Below are 22,572 nucleotides of genomic sequence, written 5' to 3'. Positions count from 1 at the left end.
AAACAAATAACAGAGTAAACAAAAAACAACGTAAATGTAATTTTTAAACCAATTCTGATTATTTGCTTAGAATGAATGTCTACAGGTGGAATTATTGAAGCAGAGGTAAAGATATTTTAGACGCATTGCCATAAGTTCTTTTCAGGAAAAAATGTATCACTTTACATTCTCACCACCACTGTATGAGAGTGTCTTGCTCGTTGTATTTTTGCCAACACTGAAAATTATTGAGTTTTTAAATCTTTGCAAATTTAATAGGAAAAACATAATACCTAATTCCAATTTGCCTGTCTTTGATTATTAACTATTAAAATTAAACAGTGTGACACAGGTTAATGGTAAAGAATGAATAGTTTATAAAGATAATTAAGTTATTGAAAAGGGGAGCATCACAAACAAGTGGGACGGGGGAGAGTAATTTTTCAGAACAAAGGAAGACAAAATGAGATCCACATCCCATGCCTTCTCCTAGTGTACTCGAATGTGAGTGTGCATTCTAATCACCCAGAGAGCTTCTGAAAACACAGACTGCTAGTGCCGGTCCCAGTTTTTAATTCACAGGAGTGGGGTAGGGCCCAAGATTTTGCGTTTCTAAGGAGGTGATGCTGATGCTTGCTGGTCCAGGAACCACACTTTGAGAACCATTCCCTTGTACAATAAACTAGATCAATGAAAGGGGCAAGTGAGAAAAAGAAGCAAATTCTAACCTCTCTCAGTCCTTGACAGATGCCATATATGCATACTACATATGTTACATTATCACATTAGAGAATGTATGTTCTTTTCAAGTACTTATGAAACAATTACAGACCTTAACTGTGTACTCAGCATAAAATCCATATCACTCCATAAAGGCAACCTCAACATAGCTTAAAATGTAGGAAGAGGAAAGATCATGTTTTCTGACCAAAATGCAATAAAGCTAGAAATAAATAAGTAGAAACAAGCAAACAGTAACTTCCCAACCATTTGGGAAATATACCAGTCTCTTTAAAATACCTATTTTGCCAAAACAACAATAACAAGACTACTGTACACTAAAATGTATATGTCGAAGCTAAACTTGTCCTTAGGCAAAAACTTACATCGGTAAGTTCTGTCATTACTCAACAAAGAGTGAAATAGAATAAACACAAAACTCAATAACGTAGGAAAAGATTATCTAACCTAAAGCAGAAGGAAAGAATAAATATGAAATGTGAAATTGAGTTTAAACTGGAAAACCCAAAAGCAATAGAATTATTTAATTAATTCAAGAGATTTAAAAAAATAAGAAAACAAATCATAACCTACCTTAGTCAAAAAAGGGAAAAAGGTGGGAAAATACAAATACCCAAAACTAGTCAGAAGAAAAGATAGACAACCACAGATGCAGGGAAAAGTTTTTAAAGTATTAAAGAAAACTTTGTAAAACTGTGCAAATAAATTTTAAAACTTGGGTGACATAGATAATTATTTTAGAAAAATAAGTTCTCTATATGAAGTAGAAATAGGAAACCTAAAATAGGCTATAAGATGATTGTGAAGAATCTTACCCTAAAAGCGGCCAGGCCCGTATAGTCCACACAGATCAAACCATCAACGAATAGGTAATACAGGAATTATTTAAATTATTTCAGAACTCAGAGAAAAAAGAGCTACTCCTTTATGCTTTTCTTGTTTTTATAAAGCCAGCAAAGCATTATAACAAAATCTATCAAAATTATGCTAAAAAGAAAACTACAGCCATTTCATTTATAAACCCTAAACAAAATATTAGCAAATAGAACCCAGCACTGTCAGTGATCATTGTCATCACGGATACATAACGTCTGTCCAAGCCAGTACAATAAACCAAAATAAGTGGTGTAAATATTGGAAATGAGCAAGCAAAATTGTCATTATTTGCAGATAAAATGATTATATGCCAGAGAAAATCCAAGACAATAAACTGAGAAAGCTATTAGAAACTATATGAAAGAGTGGTAATATGACTCTAGTTCCAAAATAAATGTACAAAGAAACAATAACTTTCTTTCATAGTAACAATAACCAGTAAGAAAATATAGTGAATAAAAATTCTACTCATAATAACAATTTATATATAGTAACCATAAGACATGTGCTATATAGAGAAGACAACAAAATTCTATTCATGGGCAGAAAAAGAGATTTGAGAAAATGGAGAGCTGTACCTTTTAGATATGCTCTCTTTACGAAGTGCGGGAAAATTATTGTTAGTTTTTGAACTACAGTTCTTTTATATTCTTCTATAGTCTAAAGGGAAGATAAGCTCTTTTTTTGGAGCCTGAACTGGTTTTGTTTAGCCAAACAAATGATGAGCTGGTTAAGTATTGGAAAGATAAGTCCTCAAGCCTTGGAAACTATAATGGACTAATTAAGATAGTGAGATTTGACTGGAGTTGAAAAACAGGGAGGAGAAGGGACGAGATCAAAGTTAGGGGCCCAGCTGGGGCTTAAAGAGAGAGAGGGGACCTTCCTTTTGTAATAAGACGAGTAGAAGGAGTTTTAAGAGTACACTTCCAATATTCAGTTTATAGTCATTTGTTGTGCTGTGTTGTTACGTAACCCATTTCCATAGCCTCCAAACCTTCGATGATAATTATAACAGCTCATATTTATTGAGCACCTACTTGCCAGACACTGCACTGAGCACTTTAACACTTTAACTTTCTACATTTAATTATCACAAAAATCCTATTTTCCTACCTTACAGATGAGGAATTAAGGCAGAGCGACATTAAGTAACTTGATCAACTGCATAGCTTACAAGTGTGAAGTCGAGCTGTTGACCCAGACATTCCGACTCCGGGACTCAGATTTGTAACACTACCCTGATGTTGCCTATCTCCCATGCACATGGCCTTGAGTTAGTGCCAGTGAAAAGATCAGATGGTTTCCAGTGGAGTGTTGTGGACTGGAGAAAGGACAGATGTGCAGGGGTCAGAGCCAGACTGGAGATCAAGAATTCCATGGAAGCAGGAATATGGAACTGACTCCGGGGAAAATAAACACCAACCCCCTTGACTGCCATGACACCCCAGAGAGCCTGGAAAGCATGCTGAGACTTCTATCAGGTGTGACTTGGGATGTTGAGACAATTTTATTACATCTTAAAGTAAATGATTACTTCAACTGACTAGATAACTTAGATCCATCCCAGTAGTTGAAATATGGCTTTTAATGCATTAAAATGCTAATGCTCCCTAAATGAATCGAAAAGTAATGCAGGCATACCCAAAGTCAAGTGAGATTTTTTTTGATTTGGCCAAACTTCAAAATTTTATTTAATGGAAAAAATTATACCAAGAAATAATTTTAAAAGACTTAAGAAGAACTTAACCTATGAAATAATAAAACCTATTATAAAGCTGTACGAATTAACAGTGTGTGTATTTCAAATCAGAAAATTAGTCAATAGCTAATGTTTGAACAAAAAAGCTAAACATTTGAAAAGAAATCTAGATTCCTATATACATCTAACATCAAGTGGAATTTTAAATGAACCAAAGATGTAAATATTTTAAAAACCCACAAAAGTACTAGAAGAAAATATGGGTGAATAATCTTGGTGTGGCAAAGACCTTCCCAAGTTTTCCATAAACTCCACCTTGCCCTAACCACCAAAAAGGTGGAGGCTTAAATAGTTTAAACTTCAGAACTGGAGGAGAAGGCTGACTAAGCACTTGCAACTATCCCCAGTTCCACCCGAAATCTCATGAAATGTAGGAAAAAATATTTTAATAATAAAACTATAACTGGTATGAATAACAATGAGAAAAAGTGCCATCAGAGGACAATAATTTTTTTTTAACTCCTGAAAGAATCGAAATGGATCAGATCAACACAGGGAAAAGAAGGAAAAACCTTGCAGAAAACCCATGCCTCAGACATACACAGGAGGAACATCTATGGAAGGGGAAAGATTGGAAGACGCTGGGAGCCCAGAGGTCACAGATGTGAGAAGGGAAAGGGGAGCCCCAGCTACTGCATATGTGTGGTTAATTGAGGACTTAGTTTCAAGTATTTACATTCAGACAAAAGCAGTGAGTGGACAAGAGGTCCAGAGAAGCAGGGCAGTGTCCAGATGGCTGTGGAACCTTCCCAAAGGAGAGGGAGCGACTTCTCAGTAAAGATGGCAGATCAAATACCCACAGTTTCTTACTCTCCCTCCAAAACCCCTCTAAATGAACTGTAAAGAGATTTAATTTTTCTTAACACATAAACCCACAGGGACAAACAGACTGGGGAAAGGGCAACTGTAACAAAATTCTGGATTCTGGAAACAGATGGACCAGTGGAAACTGACCCAAGAAAACTGACTCCTAAAGACGAAATGGGAAAAGGCAGGAAACAACCTGACTTACAGGGAAAAATGTGCCAAGCTTGGCAGTGTCAGGTACCTCTGGAAGGAGGGATGAAGGCAGCACAAAACACTGAGTATTTAAGAAGTGATTAGTTTCCTAGAGCCACTGCCACCATCGCTACTGCCATAGCAGAAATCTTGAGCTCTAGCTAGGATGGAATGTGGGGGAACACCAGAGAGAGTTGAGGGTTGGAGTGGTATTCCAGGAAGTTAAATACACATTTAACTAAATGAATGAAAAATTGGAATCAGTCTCTAGAACTCTGGCGGGCAGAACTATTACCTCCAGGCAGAAGATGGAAGATCCTTCTCTAGAAAGTGTGAGTGGCCCAAGAGAAAAGACCTGAGCACCTTGCAAGAAACCTGTCACTTTCAAACCTCATTCCCAGGCTCAGAGCTTCCAATCAACATCTTTTTCCTATTCCCAGAATAGTGCTCTATCTCTCCACTGCCCTCCTCCCCCACAGCTCCCGGATGCCCCATCAGCTCCCTCCTTTGGAGTCATGGACACTGGCCCAAGGGAACTGGCTTTTGGGCCCCGAGAGCCTCCCTGCTCCCCTCCTCACACCCACTTCCAGCTTGGCAGCAGGCAGCTGTGGGATTTACAGCTGTCTTTCCAGCCTTGGCCTCTGCCCTTGAAGGTTGGGGGTGAGCCTGGCCCTGCTGCAGGCCAGCGCTGCTCCATGGGGAGCTCCCGCTGCCTCCCACATTGCTGCTGAGCCACTTCCTAAAAACTCACAGAAGCTGAGGAGCTGTCAAGTCCTCCAGGAAAGGCTGTGGCAGGTGGTATCTGGGCAGGCAGGGTGTCATGGTAGCTGTACACACATGCTTTTGGAGTCATGGATCCAAATCTCAGCATTGCCCTTTCAAGTCTCAGAACCTTGGACAAGTCACTTAGCATCTCAGAGCCTCCGTTTCCCAGCTGTGAAACTGGGAAAATACTAGCACTGTCTCCCTGGGCTGATGATTGTGGAATGACATGATATTTGTCTGCAGCCCAGTGACTGGCCTATGTCAAGGCACTATAAATGTCTTCTTAAAATGATCAAAACCAAAATCTTAAGGCACACAATTAGACCAAAGCCACTGTTTAAATGGTATTGTGTGTATGTGACTGTGGTTTTCAGTTGCTTTTCTCCAGTGACTAATGATCTCAGGGCCTTCCAGGGCCTTCTACTGAGTTTATGGGCTCTTTGTATATCTTCTTTTGAGCAGAGTCTGTTCACGCCATTGCTCAATTTTTTTTTCGAATTACTTACATTTCTCTTCATTAAGCATCTATATCTCAAGTAGAATGTCATTGAGTAATGGTGGAATATATAAAATAAATAAAGTTGCTCAGTCTCCATACTACTGGGTTTCTGGACATCCAGAAAGTGTTATGAAAAAAGCAGAAGCCGTGGCAAGAACACATTATTCCATTTTTTAATTAGATTATTTGTCTTTTTATTACTGACTTGTAAGAATTATTTATGTATTCTGGATCTAAATCCTTTCCCAGATATATTTATTGTGAATATTTTCTTCTAGTGTGTATTTGCATTTTACTTATTAGTGATGTTTTTCAAGGAGCTGAAGTTTTTTATTTTGAGGAAATTGATTTATTAACTTATTATGGTTTATGATTTTGGTGTCCTATTTAAGAAGTTTTTCCAAGATCAAAAAGATTTCCTTCTATGATTATAGCAGTTTTATTATATAATTTTAGATTTTATTATTACATCGATGATCCACTTAAAGTTAGTTTTTGCGTATGTGGGCAAGTAAAGGCTGAGGTTCATTTTGTTTTTCTGTATGGATAGTTATTCCAGCATCTTTTTTTTGCATAGACTATGCTTTCCCCCTTTGAATTACCTTGGCATTTTGTCAAAAATTAATTGACCATGTATGTGTGGCTCAATTTCTGTATTAACTTTTTCTTTTTTTTTTTTAATGTCTATCTTTCATGGAGTTTTTTTTTTATTGTACTTTAGGTTTTAGGGTACATGTGCACAATGGCACAATGTGCAGGTTAGTTACATATGTATACATGTGCCATGCTGGTGTGCTGCACCCATTAACTCGTCATTTAGCATTAGGTATATCTCCTAATGCTATCCCTCCCCCCTCCCCTCACCCCACAACAGTTCCCAGAGTGTGATGTTCCCCTTCCTGTGTCCATGCGTTCTCATTGTTCAATTCCCATCTATGAGTGAGAACGTGCGGTGTTTGGTTTTTTGTCCTTGCGATAGTTTACTGAGAATGATGATTTCCAATTTCATCCATGTCCCTACAAAGGACATGAACTCATCATTTTTTATGGCTGCATAGTAGTCCATGGTGTATATGTGCCACATTTTCTTAATCCAGTCTATCATTGTTGGACATTTGGGTTGGTTCCAAGTCTTTGCTATTGTGAATAGTGCTGCAATAAACATACGTGTGCATGTGTCTTTATAGCAGCATGATTTATAGTCCTTTGGGTATATACCCAGTGATGGAATGGCTGGGTCAAATGGTATTTCTAGTTCTAGATCCCTGAGGAATCGCCACACTGACTTCCACAATGGTTGAACTAGTTTACAGTCCCACCAACAATGTAAAAGTGTTCCTATTTCTCCACATCCTCTCCAGCACCTGTTGTTTCCTGACTTTTTAATGATTGCCATTCTAACTGGTGTGAGATGGTATCTCATTGTGTTTTTGATTTGCATTTCTCTGTTGGCCAGTGATGATGAGCATTTTTTCATGTGTCTTTTGGCTGCATAAATGTCTTCTTTTGAGAAGTGTCTGTTCATATCCTTTGCCCACTTTTTGATGGGGTTGTTTTTTTCTTGTAAATTTGTTTGAGTTCATTGTAGATTATTGATATTAGCCCTTTGTCAGATGAGTAGGTTGCGAAAATTTTCTCCCATTTTGTAGGTTGCCTGTTCACTCTGATGGTAGTTTCTTTTGCTGTGCAGAAGCTCTTTAGTTTAATTAGATCCCATTTGTCAATTTTGGCTTTTGTTGCCATTGCTTTTGGAGTTTTAGACATGAAGTCCTTGCCCATGCCTATGTCCTGAATGGTAATGTCTAGGTTTTCTTCTAGGGTTTTTGTGGTTTTAGGTCTAACATGTAAGTCTTTAATCCATCTTGAATTAATTTTTGTATAAGGTGTAAGGAAGGGATCCAGTTTCAGCTTTCTACACATGGCTAGCCAGTTTTCCCAGCACCATTTATTAAATAGGGAATCCTTTCCCCATTGCTTGTTTTTCTCAGGTTTGTCAAAGATCAGATAGTTGTAGATATGCGGCATTATTTCTGAGGGCTCTGTTCTGTTCCATTGATCTATATCTCTGTTTTGGTACCAGTACCATGCTGTTTTGGTTACTGTAGACTTGTAGTACAGTTTGAAATCAGGTAGCGTGATGCCTCCAGCTTTGTTCTTTTGGCTTAGGATTGACTTGGCAATGCGGGCTCTTTTTTGGTTCCATATGAACTTTAAAGTAGTTTTTTCCAATTCTGTGAAGAAAGTCATTGGTAGCTTGATGCGGATGGCATTGAATCTATAAATTACCTTGGGCAGTATGGCCATTTTCATGATATTGATTCTTCCTACCCATGAGCATGGAATGTTCTTCCATTTGTTTGTATCCTCTTTTATTTCCTTGAGCAGTGGTTTGTAGTTCTCCTTGAAGAGGTCCTTCACATCCCTTGTAAGTTGGATTCCTAAGTATGTTATTCTCTTTGAAGCAATTGTGAATGGGAGTTCACTCATGATTTGGCTCTCTGTTTGTTGTTGGTGTCTAAGAATGCTTGTGATTTTTGTACATTGATTTTGTATCCTGGGATTTTGCTGAAGTTGCTTATCAGCTTAAGGAGATTTTGGGCTGAGACAATGGGGTTTTCTAGATATACAATCATGTCATCTGCAAACAGGGACAATTTGACTTCCTCTTTTCCTAATTGAATACCCTTTATTTCCTTCTCCTGCCTAATTGCCCTGGCCAGAACTTCCAACACTATGTTGAATAGGAGTGGTGAGAGAGGGCATCCCTGTCTTATGCCAGTTTTCAAAGGGAATGCTTCCAGTTTTTGCCCATTCAGTATGATATTGGCTGTGGGTTTGTCATAGATAGCTCTTATTATTTTGAGATACGTCCCATCAATACCTAATTTATTGAGAGTTTTTAGCACGAAGCGTTGTTGAATTTTGTCAAAGGCCTTTTCTGCATCTATTGAAATAATCATGTGGTTTTTGTCTTTGGTTCTGTTTATATGCTGGATTACATTTGTTGATTTGTGTATATTGAACCAGCCTTGCATCCCAGGGATGAAGCCCACTTGATCATGGTGGATAAGCTTTTTGATGTGCTGCTGCATTCGGTTTGCCAGTATTTTATTGAGGATTTTTGCATCAATGTTCATCAAGGATATTGGTCTAAAATTCTCTTTTTTGGTTGTGTCTCTGCTCGGCTTTGGTATCAGGATGATGCTGGCCTCATAAAATGAGTTAGGGAGGATTCCCTCTTTTTCTATTGATTGGAATAGTTTCAGAAGGAATGGTACCAGTTCCTCCTTGTACCTCTGGCAGAATTCGGCTGTGAATCCATCTGGTCCTGGACTCGTTTTGGTTGGTAAGCTATTGATTATTGCCACAATTTCAGCTCCTGTTATTGGTCTATTCAGAGATTCAACTTCTTCCTGGTTTAGTCTTGGGAGAGTGTATGTGTTGAGGAATTTATCCATTTCTTCTAGATTTTCTAGTTTATTTGCGTAGAGGTGTTTGCAGTATTCTCTGATGGTAGTTTGTATTTCTGTGGGATCGGTGGTGATATCCCCTTTATCATTTTTTATTGGGTCTATTTGATTCTTCTCTCTTTTTTTCTTTATTAATCTTGCTAGCGGTCTATCAATTTTGTTGATCCTTTCAAAAAACCAGCTCCTGGATTCATTAATTTTTTGAAGGGTTTTTTTGATCTCTATTTCCTTCAGTTCTGCTCTGATTTTAGTTATTTCTTGCCTTTTGCTAGCTTTTGAATGTGTTTGCTCTTGCTTTTCTAGTTCTTTTAATTGTGATGTTAGGGTGTCAATTTTGGATCTTTCCTGCTTTCTCTTGTGGGCATTTAGTGCTATAAATTTCCCTCTACACACTGCTTTGAATGTGTCCCAGAGATTCTGGTATGTTGTGTCTTTGTTCTCGTTGGTTTCAAAGAACATCTTTATTTCTGCCTTCATTTCGTTATGTACCCAGTAGTCATTCAGGAGCAGGTTGTTCAGTTTCCATGTAGTTGAGCGGTTTTGAGTGAGTTTCTTAATCCTGAGTTCTAGTTTGATTGCACTGTGGTCTGAGAGACAGTTTGTTATAATTTCTGTTCTTTTACATTTGCTGAGGAGAGCTTTACTTCCAAGTATGTGGTCAATTTTGGAATAGGTGTGGTGTGGTGCTGAAAAAAATGTATATTCTGTTGATTTGGGGTGGAGAGTTCTGTAGATGTCTATTAGGTCTGCTTGGTGCAGAGCTGAGTTCAATTCCTGGGTATCCTTGTTAACTTTCTGTCTCGTTGATCTGTCTAATGTTGACAGTGGGGTGTTAAAGTCTCCCATTATTATTGTGTGGGAGTCTAAGTCTCTTTGTAGGTCACTCAGGACTTGCTTTATGAATCTGGGTGCTCCTGTATTGGGTGCATATATATTTAGGATAGTTAGCTCTTCTTGTTGAATTGATCCCTTTACCATTATGTAATGGCCTTCTTTGTCTCTTCTGATCTTTGTTGGTTTGAAGTCTGTTTTATCAGAGACTAGGATTGCAACCCCTGCCTTTTTTTCGTTTTCCATTTGCTTGGTAGATCTTCCTCCATCCTTTTATTTTGAGCCTATGTGTGTCTCTGCATGTGAGATGGGTTTCCTGAATACAGCACACTGATGGGTCTTGACTCTTTATCCAATTTGCCAGTCTGTGTCTTTTAATTGGAGTATTTAGTCCATTTACATTTAAAGTTAATATTGTTATGTGTGAATCTGATCCTGTCATTATGATGTTAGCTGGTTATTTTGCTCGTTAGTTGATGCAGTCTCTTCCTAGTCTCGATGGTCTTTACATTTTGGCATGATTTTGCAGCGACTGGTACCGGTTGTGCCTTTCCATGTTTAGCGCTTCCTTCAGGAGCTCTTTTAGGGCAGGCCTGGTGGTGACAAAATCTCTCAGCATTTGCTTGTCTGTAAAGTATTTTATTTCTCCTTCACTTATGAAGCTTAGTTTGGCTGGATATGAAATTCTGGGTTGAAAATTCTTTTCTTTAAGAATGTTGAATATTGGCCTCCACTCTCTTCTGGCTTGTAGGGTTTCTGCCAAGAGATCCGCTGTTAGTCTGATGGGCTTCCCTTTGTGGGTAACCTGACCTTTCTCTCTGGCTGCCCTTAACATTTTTTCCTTCATTTCAACTTTGGTGAATCTGACAATTATGTGTCTTGGAGATGCTCTTCTCGAGGAGTATCTTGGGGCATTCTCTGTATTTCCTGAATCTGAATGTTGGCCTGCCTTGCTAGATTGGGGAAGTTCTCCTGGATAATATCCTGCAGAGTGCTTTCCAACTTGGTTCCATTCTCCCAGTCACTTTCAGGTACACCAATCAGATGTAGATTTGGTCTTTTCACATAGTCCCATATTTCTTGGAGGCTTTGTTTGTTTCTTTTTATTCTTTTTTCTCTAAACTTCCCTTCTCGCTTCATTTCATTCATTTCATCTTCCATCACTGATACCCTTTCTTCCAGTTGATCACATCGGCTCCTGAGGCTTCTGCATTCTTCATGTAGTTCTCAAGCCTTGGCTTTCAGTTCCATCAGCTCCTTTAAGCACTTCTCTGTATTGGTTATTCTAGTTATCCATTCGTCTAAATTTTTTTCAAAGTTTTCAACTTCTTTGCCTTTGGTTTGAATTTCCTCCTGTAGCTCGGAGTAGTTTGATCGTCTGAAGCCTTCTTCTCTCAACTCGTCAAAGTCATTCTCCGTCCAGCTTTGTTCCGTTGCTGGTGAGGAACTGTATTCCTTTGTGGCAGGAGAGGCGCTCTGCTTTTTAGAGTTTCCAGTTTTTCTGCTCTGTTTTTTCCCCATCTTTGTGGTTTTATCTACTTTTGGTCTTTGATGATGGTGATGTACAGATGGGTTTTTGGTGTGGATGTCCTTTCTGTTTGTTAGTTTTCCTTCTAACAGACAAGACCCTCAGCTGCAGGTCTGTTGGAGTTTGCTAGAGGTCCACTCCAGACCCTGTTTGCCTGGGTATCAGCAGCGGTGTCTGCAGAACCACGGACTTTTGTGATCCGCGAATGCTGCTGTCTGATCGTTCGTCTGGAAGTTTTGTCTCAGAGGAGTACCCGGCCGTGTGAGGTGTCAGTCTGCCCCTACTGGGGAGTGCCTCCCAGTTAGGCTGCTCGGGGGTCGGGGGTCAGGGGTCAGGGACCCACTTGAGGAGGCAGTCTGCCCGTTCTCAGATCTCCAGCTGCATGCTGGGAGAATGACTGCTCTCCTCAAAGCTGTCAGACAGGGACATTGAAATCTGCAGAGGCTACTGCTGTCTTTTTGTTTGTCTGTGCCTTGCCCCTAGAGGTGGAGCCTACAGAAGCAGGCAGGCCTCCTTGAGCTGTGGTGGGCTCCACCCAGTTCGAGCTTCCTGGCTGCTTTGTTTACCTAAGTGAGCCTGGGCAATGGCGGGCACCCCTCCCCCAGCCTCGCTGCCGCCTTGCAGTTTGATCTCAGACTGCTGTGCTAGCAATCAGCGAGACTCTGTGGGTGTAGGACCCTCTGAGCCAGGTGTGGGATATAATCTCCTGGTGCGCCGTTTCCTAAGCCCATCGGAAAAGCACAGTATTTGGGTGGGAGTGGCCCAATTTTCCAGGTGCCGTCTGTCACCCCTTTCCTTGACCAGGAAAGGGAACTCCCTGATCCCTTGCGCTTCCTGAGTGGGGCAATGCCTCGCCCTGCTTTGGCTGGCGCATGGTGCGCTGCACCCACTGTCCTGCACCCACTGTCTGGCACTCCCTAGTGAGATGAACCCGGTACCTCAGATGGAAATGCAGAAATCACCCATCCTCTGCGTCGCTCATGCTGGGAGCTGTAGACCGGAGCTGTTCCTATTCGGCCATTTTGGCTCCTCCCTGTATTAACTTTTTCATTTGTCAGTGTGTCTAACTAATACCACACTGTCTTAATTGCTGTGGCTTTATAGGAAGTTTTGAAATCAGGCTGTGTAGTCCTTCCAATTTGTTGCTCCATTTCAAAGTTATATTTTCCAATCAACTTTTTTTTTTTTTTTGAGACAAAGTTTTGCTCTTGTTGCCCAGGCTGGAGTGCAATGGCACAATCTCAGCTCACCACAACCTCCGCCTCCCAGGTTCAAGCGATTCTCCTTCCTCAGCCTCCCAAGTAGCTGGGATTATAGGTGCATTCCACCACACCAGGCTAATTTTTGTATTTTTAGTAGAGACAGGGCTTTGCCGTGTTGGCCAGGCTGGTCTCAAACTCCCGACCTCAGGTTATCCACCCACCTTTGCCTCCCAAAGCCAATCAACTTTTTAATGCCCCACTCTTAGTTATGAAAGGAAAACCAGGATCACCAGACATATAAGGAAAACCTGCAATGAAAAAGAAGTTGATCTCAAGAAGTAGAGAGTAAAATGGTGGTTGTCAAAGGCTGGGGAAGGGAGGTAAGGGAGAATAAGGATGGGGAGAGGTTAGTCAACAGGTACAAAGTTACAGTCAGATAGCAGGAATAAGTTCTGGTGTTCTACTGCAGTAGGGTGACTATGGTTAACAATATTGTACTGTATATTTCACAATAGCTAGAAGAGAGGATTTCGAATGTTCTCATCACAAAGAAATGATAAATCTATGAGGTGATGGATATGCTAAATATCCTGATTTGATTTTTACACAAGGTATACATATATCAAAACATCACACTATATACTGCAAATATGTACAATTGTTATGTGCCAGTTTTCAAGTCAAAATAAAAAACAACAAAACAAATGAGAGGAAATAGAAAAAATTCAGGTAGAAGACTTCAAAAGTAACATTAATATCCCCAGAGATATGAGAAGATATTGAATCCATGAATGAAAAAAGGAAAAAATTTAAAAAGAATGTTCAGAGAATTAAAAGAGCTCTTGAATATTTACATGCACACACACACACACACACACACACATGCATACAAATACACACACAAGGTTTCTGAAACCCAATAGAAAGGTTGGAAAATAAACTTGAGGAAATCTTCCAGAATGTAGAGCAAAAGGCAGGAATATAGAAAGTAGAACAGAGATTAGAAAATTAAAGACTGGTTCAAACAATTCATCATCCAAGTTTCAAAAATAGAAAATAAAAGCAAAGAAATTAAATATAAAATAATTCAAGGACATTCCTTATAATAAAGAATATAAATTTCTACATTGTCATGATTTCACAAGCCTCCAACGCAGTGGTTTAAAATAAGCCCAGACTGATTATTGTGAAATATCAGAATACAAAAGAAAGATTCTCCAAGCTTTCAGAAGGGCGAGGAGAATGTTCCTGATAAAGGATCAGGAATCAGAATGGCTTCAGTCTTCCAAATAGCAACATTGGAAACAAGAAGGCAATGTAGCAACATCTTTAAAATCTTGAAGAAAAACTATGTGCATCCTAAAATCCCATATTCAACCAAAATATCAAACAGATGTGATAATAGAATAAAGAGACGTTTGAGATCTCTGAAATTCCCCAACTATTGACTTGCCATGCATCCTTTCTCAGATACTTACTGGAAGATGTGCTTCACTAAAATGGAGAAGTAAACCAAAAAAAGAGGAATTTATGGGATACAGACAGTGGAATCCAACACAAGAAAGCAGCAAAGGGGATTTTGAGATACAGTTGGAGGGAGGTCCCAGTATGGCAACTGTGTACCAGGACTGAAAGGCAGCCAGTCCAGATTGGTATAGGTCAGGAGCTCTAGAGGAAATTTCTTCAAGATGAAACAGGTAAAATACCTGATGCATCCATTCATATTGAGGAGATCTTTAGAGGGTAGGAAGTCTGGGGTCTAAATAATGATAACTTCTTAGAAAAGCAAACAGAGTATAAAAGAAAAAATTAACAGTAGTGGAAACAAAAGCTACAAAAGATAACAGCAATCATAGTGTACTACTGTTTATGGCTCAGTTGTGCATGGTATTTACATGGTCATAATAATGACAGCACCATATATTTAGCTAAGTAAAATGTAATAAAACCACATTTCAAACAGTGGGGAACAGAGAGGATGTGAGTATGTTTGTTGTGTGTGTTGTGTTGTGTGTAAATTATAGGACTATAGGTAGGGTGGGTTGAAAGAGAGATTAAGCCCTCATATTTTATAGTGTGAATTCTATAGGTACTGTAATGCCTGAAATTGTGGAGAAAATCAAGAAGTATCAATATAAGCAAGTTATGTAGAGATAAGGTGATAAATGCCAAAAGAATCATCTTAAAATAGTTGCCTCCTACTGGTCAAGAAGTCAAACGGTGGGACACTGGGCACTGCTCTTTTTGTGACATGGCTTCTAGTCTTATTTGAGTCTTCAGACTATTATATAGATGTAATTTTGACAAAAGTTTAAATTCAAAAAGGAGAACAGAGAACTTGTAAATTGAGATGAAAAGCTACTGGCAGCACATGTCCCTCAATACAATTTGCTCTTCAGTTGACCTGGCCTCCATCACCAGAGGCATGGTGCAGTTCGCAGAAAGAGCATGGAGAGACAGGGGCCCAGTGGATCACAGATACAAAACTTAAATTGCAACCAAGGAACCCATTGAAGAAAACCAATACCATGAAAGAGAAAACACAAACTCAATAACAAAAAAGCTAAAAACTAAATAAATTGAGCTAATAGAACAAACGGAAGAAAACTTTTAAAAAATATGTAATATTCAGAGGAGTAAGAGAGGATATTACATCTCTAAAACAAGAACACACTATAGAATAAAACAATTGGAGCTCTTGGGAGTTAAACTATGATGATCATAATTAAAAGGTTTAACTGACATTTTAATCTTAAATAGCAAGCTGGAGGATCAAATGGAAGGACTTTTTTTCAGAACACAGTTCAAAAGGACAAAGAGACAGAAGGCATGAGAAAGGAAAGAGTCTTTGAGGATAGATTCTTAGATCTCCAAAGGAGGTCCACTCTTTCTAATAAGAGACCCACAAAAGAGAAGACAAACTGAAAGGAGGAAATATTTTATATTTCCCAGAGCTACAGAGAGACATTGGTCTTCAGACTGAAAGGGCCCACTGATTTCTACTCATGCTATGGTTTCTCTAAAGATTTACAAGGCACCTTAAACTCTTTGAAAGAATTGGCCCTATACCTACCCTATTTCTCCATATGTTTAAGTTGTAATTACTAAAATCTTTTATGAGTTCTCTTGTACATCTTCTGTCTCCTGGCCATCCTACTGTCCTCTCTTGTCTTGCTTCCTGACTTCATGTGTAGAACTCTGAATTGCTGTGATTTGCCCCTTTGGCTTTGCCTTTCCAGTTACCACTGCAGATTGAACAGCTGCAATTTCATGTCTTTGCATTTTAGTCTGTGCAAGGCACACCGATATGAGTTTGAGGAGAGACACATGACCAACAGGATGCTCTATCTAACTGTGTGCCTTTGCACTGGAATGTTCTTCTCAGATCTTAGAGTATCCATTACATGGATCATTTCTGCCAGTCTCTGATGTGCCTCACAGGAAATTATCATTGCCATCTCATGACTGTTGATTTGGCACATAGCAGGTAGGAGTTCATGTGAGTACATATGTACACACGCATCTCTGAAAAACAAGATGGTGTGAGCTGCATCTGCACAGTATACTCATTTCCAAATTCAAACCATGTATTCAACTTCTTGCAGGATAGATTTGCTCTATGGGTTCAATACAGGTCCCGGAAGTGTTTCTTTTTTGTTTGTTTGTTTGTTTGTATTTTTTGGCCACCATCGCATTTTAAAAGGGTTTTAATTGGTTGTGGAAAACCAAGGCCAATTGCCTGTAAGATAATAGTAATGACTATTCCCTTTGATAGGGTATATGCTTATCCTAACCGTCATACACCAACAGAAGTGGGAGCAAAGCAGTTCCAACTACATTTTCTTTACTGAGAATAGTAGCAAACTACCCCACACTCATCTACTCAAGATATTTATTAAGCATCTGCTATGTGTTAAGCACAATGCTTATCAAAAGAGATGCAAAAATGGATATTTGAGCAGGAAGGAACTTAAGAGATCACCTTCATCTATTTCCTGATACAGAAATCAAGGCTCAGAGCTGTCAAAAGCCTTACCAATGGTCAAATATCAAATTATGTCAATGCTAGAACGGAAAGCCAGTGCCCTTAACATACTCAAATGTTGTTAAATGTGGTTTATTTATTTGCACTTATTCTAATCTTGTCTTTAGAAAGCACAGTGGGAAAAAAGGGTGAGCTGATATTACAAAGAAAATGTAAAAAGTAAAAGTAAAATGATGGGGGCAATTTTTTAATAAATAGTACTTTGTATGACCTCAGTTCCTTGTAAAATGTCTTGTGGAGATTACTATTCTACTGCTGAAAAAGATATTCTATGTACATAGAGACTTGAGTATTTATTTCTTTCAAATTACAACTTTTTTAAAGGACAGGTGAAACTTTACAAACATCAAGGAACTCAATTTTCTAGGAAGAATTTGAATTCTTTATGGCCCCTTCTCACCACTTGGAAATAGAATACTCCTTCCAGTCCGAGGCTCCCTGGCTCAAGACACCTAGGGCCTCTGCCATGTGTCAAGTCCTTGATTCCTGAGCTCTCTCTTGAGTTACAGAAAATGAAGGAGTTTGTGGAGGTGGCAGCCACTTAAGGATCTAGGAGGTAAGGCTTCAGATTGTTGTGGTAGAGCCCAGTCTACTAATTGGGTATTTGTGTTACACAGGATAAAGAATTAATGTTAGTTTTCCTTATTCCTTTAACCATAACCTTTTCTTGCAGCCAGGCCACTTTGCTCCTGTCCTTTAGAAATACCTTGTAAATCCTCACCTCCACCCCCAATCTTATTTCCCTGCTTCCCTTATTTCAGCCTCACTGGGTATTCATAGTTTCCTAAAGCCACCATGCACACTCATACCTTTCAACCATTATGCATATTTATCCTTGCTAGTCCTCTTTGTTTGGTATGGTGTCCCCTGACCCTCTACCTACAGGGAGACTTGATCTTTCCTCACTCTGTGCTTCCACAATGCAAGCTTCCTTCCAGATTACTTATAACACAGCATTCTGGAGTCTGCTGGTCTGTAACTATGCTGGTCTATAACTATAGACCAGAGTAGGAGCTTCTTGAAGCCAGGGACTATTTTATCAATTCTTTTGAATCTTCAGTACTGGCATATATGATGTCTCATTTTTAAATAAATAAGTATTATTAGCAAGAAGTGAAAATATAGTCTAGAAGTTGTTCATAGGAATTTCCAGTTAACTTGTTTTCCAGTTGACTTCTTTTCTGAAAAGTTTTCTGATTTCTAGGGGTCAATCCTTAAATTTAAGAGATATTTCTTACCCCAAATCATTGTCAATTTTCACAATTTCACTAATTTCCCATCATCAGAGCAAAAAGAGGAATTTACAGTTTTACTATCTAGCATCTGCCTCTCACTGGATTTTTTTTTCGTTATGGCCTTTTAATTTTTATTCAACAACATTACTCAAGTAGTAGTAGGCAGAACATTGGAGAATATAAAACTAGCTTGAGAGAATGTTCAATTATGTTTTCATCTTGATTCTATTTCACATATGAATGTCTTTTAATATTGCTACTGGTCTCTGATTTAGGATTTCTGGTGGAATTCTAATGCATTCACTTTTTAAAAATACTGGTATATAGAATCACACAGTTTAAGACTTAGTGGGATATTTGAGTTTATCTAGTTCACAATCTTTATTTTGAAAGGAAACTGAGACAGAATGAGGTTAAGATTTGTCCAAAGTTATCTAGATAGTTAAATAACTAAATATAGAATCTGAACTTTGCAAATCACTATCCAGTTTCCTCCCTTTGGTTTTGGCCTTCTCTAGCTATTCTTTAATCAATGACATTTATTTTTAAGACTAGTGTAGGTCCACAGCAAAACTGGGCAGAAAGTATGGAAGTTCCTATATATTCACTTCCCCCACACATGCATAACCTTCTCAGTATCAACATCCATACCACAGTGGTACATTTATACCATCAGTGAACCTACATTGACATGCCATTATCATCCAAAGTACATAGTTTATATTAGGGTTCACACTTGGTGTTGTACATTCTATGGGTTTTGACAAATGAGTGACATGTATCCACCACTGTAGTGTCACACAGATTAGTTTAACTGACCTAAAAACCTCTGTGCTCTGCCTATTCATCTTCCCTAACCACTGGCAACCACTCATCTTTTCACTGTCTCAATAGGTTTATTGGTTCTGTAATATCATATGGTTGGAATCATAGAGTATGTAGCCTTTCAGATGGGCTTCTTTCATTAGTAATATGCAATAATTATTACTTTGCATTATTGATTAAGTTTTCTCCACGTCTTTACATGGCTTGTTAGCTCATTCATTTTTAGTGCAAAATAATATTTCATTATCTAGATGTACCACAGTTTACCCATTCACTTACTGAGGGACATTTTGGTTTTGACAGTTACGAATAAAGCTGCCATAAATATCCATGTGCAGGTTTTTGTGTGGGCATATGTTTTAAATTTACTTGGGAAAATACAAAGGAGTACAATCACGGATTGTATGGATGTATGGTAAGAGTATTTTTAGTTTTCTTAGCAATTGCCAAGCTATCTTCCAAAATGGCTATACCATTTATACATTCCCACCAACAATGCATGAGAGTTCCTGTTGCTCGGCATCCTCATCACATTTGTTGATGTCAATGTTCTGGATTTTGGCCATTCTAATCAATATGTAGTGGTATATCATTGTTGCTTTAATTTGCAATTCCCTGATGACATATGATGCTGAACAGCTTTTCAGAAGTTTATTTCCCATCGGAGTATCTTCTTTGGTGAGGTGTCTGTTCAGGTCTTTTGCCTATCATTTAATTGGTTTGTTCGTTTTCTTCTTGGTAAGTTTTAGTAGTTCTTTGAATATTTTGGATATTATGCCTTTAACACATGTATCCTTTGCAAATATTTTCACCCTGTAGCTTGTCTTCTCATTCCCTTGACATTGTCTTTCACTGAAGTTTTTAATTTTAGCGAAGTCCAGCTTACCATTTATTTCTTTCAAGGACTGTGCCTTTGGTGTTGTATCTAAAATGTTGGTCTTCTAGATTTTCATCTATGTTATCTTTTAGGAGTTTCATAGTTTTGTTTTTAAATTTAGGCCTGTATTTATTTTGAGTTAATTTTTATAAGGGTGTAAGGTCTGTGTCTAGATTCATTATTTTTACATGTGGATATCTAATTGTTCCATCATGATTTGTTGAAAATTCTATCTTTGATCCATTGGTTTTCCTTTGCTGTTGGTCAAGTGTATTTATATGGGCCTATTTCTGGATCATTTTTTTCTGTTTCATTGATTGTTTTGACTGTATTTATGTGGCTCTATTTCTGGATCTTTTTTTTATGTTTTATTGATTGGTTTACCTATTCTTTCACCAATAACACCCTGCCTTGACTACTACAGTTTTACAAAAAGTCTTGAAGCCACGTAGTGTCAAAGCCACCTTTGTTCTCTTTCAATATTAAGTTGGCTATTCCGGGTCTTTTGCCTCTTCAAATAAACTTTAGAACCAGTTTGTCAATATCCACAAAATAACTAGCTGCAATTTCAATTAGTATTGTGTTGAATCCACAGATAAAACTGGGAAGAACCAACATATCAAAAATATTGAGACTTCCTTTTCTTGAACTGAACATCTTGCATTTATTTAGTTCTTTGATATCTTTCATCAGAGTTTTGTGGTTTTCTTAATGTAGATCTTATATATATTTTGTTATATTTATACCTAAGTACTTTGCAGGATTGCTAATGTAAACAGTAATGTGTTTTTAATTTCAACTTCTACTTGTTCATTGCTGCTATATAGAAAAGTAATTGACTTTTGTACATTATATTTGTACCCTGCAATCTTGCTATAACTACTTATTAGTTCCAGGAGTTCTTTTGTCCATTCTTTTAAATTTTCTGCATAGATGATGATGTCATCTGCAAACAAAAATAGTTTTCTTTCTTCTTCCCTAATCTTTATACCTATTTCTTTTTCTTATCTTGTTGCATTAGCTAGAATTTCCAGTATGATGTTGAAAAGCAGGGGAGAGGCAATATCCTTTTCTTGTTCCTGATCTTAGAGGGAAGTTTCTTGTTAGTGTTATTTATTAAGTTAAGGAAGGTTCTCTCCTTCCTAGTTTGCTGAGTTTTGTTTGTTTGTTTTGTTTTGTTTTGTTTTGAGAAGGAGTCTCGCTCTGTCACCCAGGCTGGAGTGCAGTGGCGCAATCTCAGCTCACTGCAAGCTCCACCTCCCGGGTTCACACCATTCTCCTGCCTCAGCCTCCTGAGTAGCTGGGACTACAGGCACCTGCCACCACGCCCAGCTAATTTTTTTGTATTTTTAGTAGAGACACGGTTTCACTGTGTTAGCCAGGATGGTGTCTATCTCCTGACCTCATGATCTGCCCGCCTCAGCCTCCCAAAGTGCTGGGATTACAGGTGTGAGCCACCACGCCTGGCCATGCTGAGTTTTTATTATAAATGGGTGTCATGTTTTGTCAAATGCTTTTTCTGTATCTGTTGATACGATTGTGTGATTTTTTTCTTCTTCAGGATGTTCTGTGGTGAATTATGTTAATTGATTTTCAAATGTTGAACCAGCCTTGCATTTCTGGAATAAATCCCACTTGGTCATGGTGTATAATTCTTCTTATAAATATTTGGATTTGATTTTCTAATATTTTGTTAAAGGTTTTGCATCTGTGTTTTAGAGAGATACTGGTATGCAGTTTCCTTTACTTGTAACATCTTTGTCTGGTTTTGGTATTAAGGTAATGCTGGGCTCAAAGAATGAGTTAGGAAGTATTCCCTCTGCTTCCATCCTCTGAAAAATATTGTAGAGAATTAGTATAATTTCTTTCTTAAGTGTTTGGTAAAATTTACCAGTAACCCATCTGGGCCTGGTGCTTTATGTTTTAAAATGTTATTAATTATTGATTTAATTTATGTAACAGTAGGTCTAATCAGATTGTCTATTTTTCTTATGTGAATTTTGTCAGATTGTGTCTTTCAAGGAATGCTGTGGTTTAGATTTTTGTCCCCTCGTACTGTTGTATTGAAATTTGATCTCCAGTATTGGAGGTAGGGCCTCATGGGAGGTGTTTGGATCATGGAATTAGGTCCTTCATAGATAGGTTAACGCCTTCCTTCAGGGGTGAGTGAGTTCTCCCTCTATTATTTCCTGTGAGAGGTGGTTGTTAAAAAGAGCTTGGCAACTTTCCCCTCTCTCTTGCTTCCTCTTTCGTCATGTGATCTCTGCATATGATCAATCTTGAACTTTCCAGCCATCAGAATGATGAGCCAAATAAATCTTTTCTTTTTTTTTTAAACAAATTACCAGTCTCTAGTATTCTGCTATAGCAACACAAAATAGACTGAGACAAAGGAATTATTTCATTTTACATAGGTTATCAAATTTGTGGATATAAAATTATTCATAATATTCCTTTATTATCCTATTAATATCTATGAGATCTAAGGTGATGTCCTCTCTTTAATTTCTTTTGTATTTTATTATTATTTTTAAATTTTTATTTTATTTAAAGTTCCAGGATACATGTGAAGAATGTGCAGGTTTGTTACATAGGTAATGGTTTTTATTATTATTATTTTTTTAGAGACAGGGTCTCACTCTGTTGCCAAGGCTGGAGTTCAATGGCATGATCATAGCTTACTGAAACCTGGAACTCCTGGGCTCAAGTGATCCTCCTGCCTCAGCCTCCCAAGTAGCTGGAACTACAGGCATGTGCCAGCATGCCCAGCTTAATTTCTAATATGATTAATTTCTATCTTCTTTATTTTATTCTTAGTTAGCTTAGCTAGAAATTTATTGATTTTATTGATCTTTTCAAAGAATGAGTTTTGGGTTTTGTTAACTTTCTCTGTTGATTTATTGCTTTCAATTTCATTGATTTCCGCTCTAGTTTTTAGTAT

The sequence above is a fragment of the Pongo pygmaeus genome, chromosome 8 (assembly GCF_028885625.2).
Source record: "Pongo pygmaeus isolate AG05252 chromosome 8, NHGRI_mPonPyg2-v2.0_pri, whole genome shotgun sequence".
Classification (NCBI taxonomy): domain Eukaryota; kingdom Metazoa; phylum Chordata; class Mammalia; order Primates; family Hominidae; genus Pongo; species Pongo pygmaeus.
The sequence above is the reverse complement of the archived record's forward strand: the minus strand, read 5'-3'. Positions refer to the sequence as shown.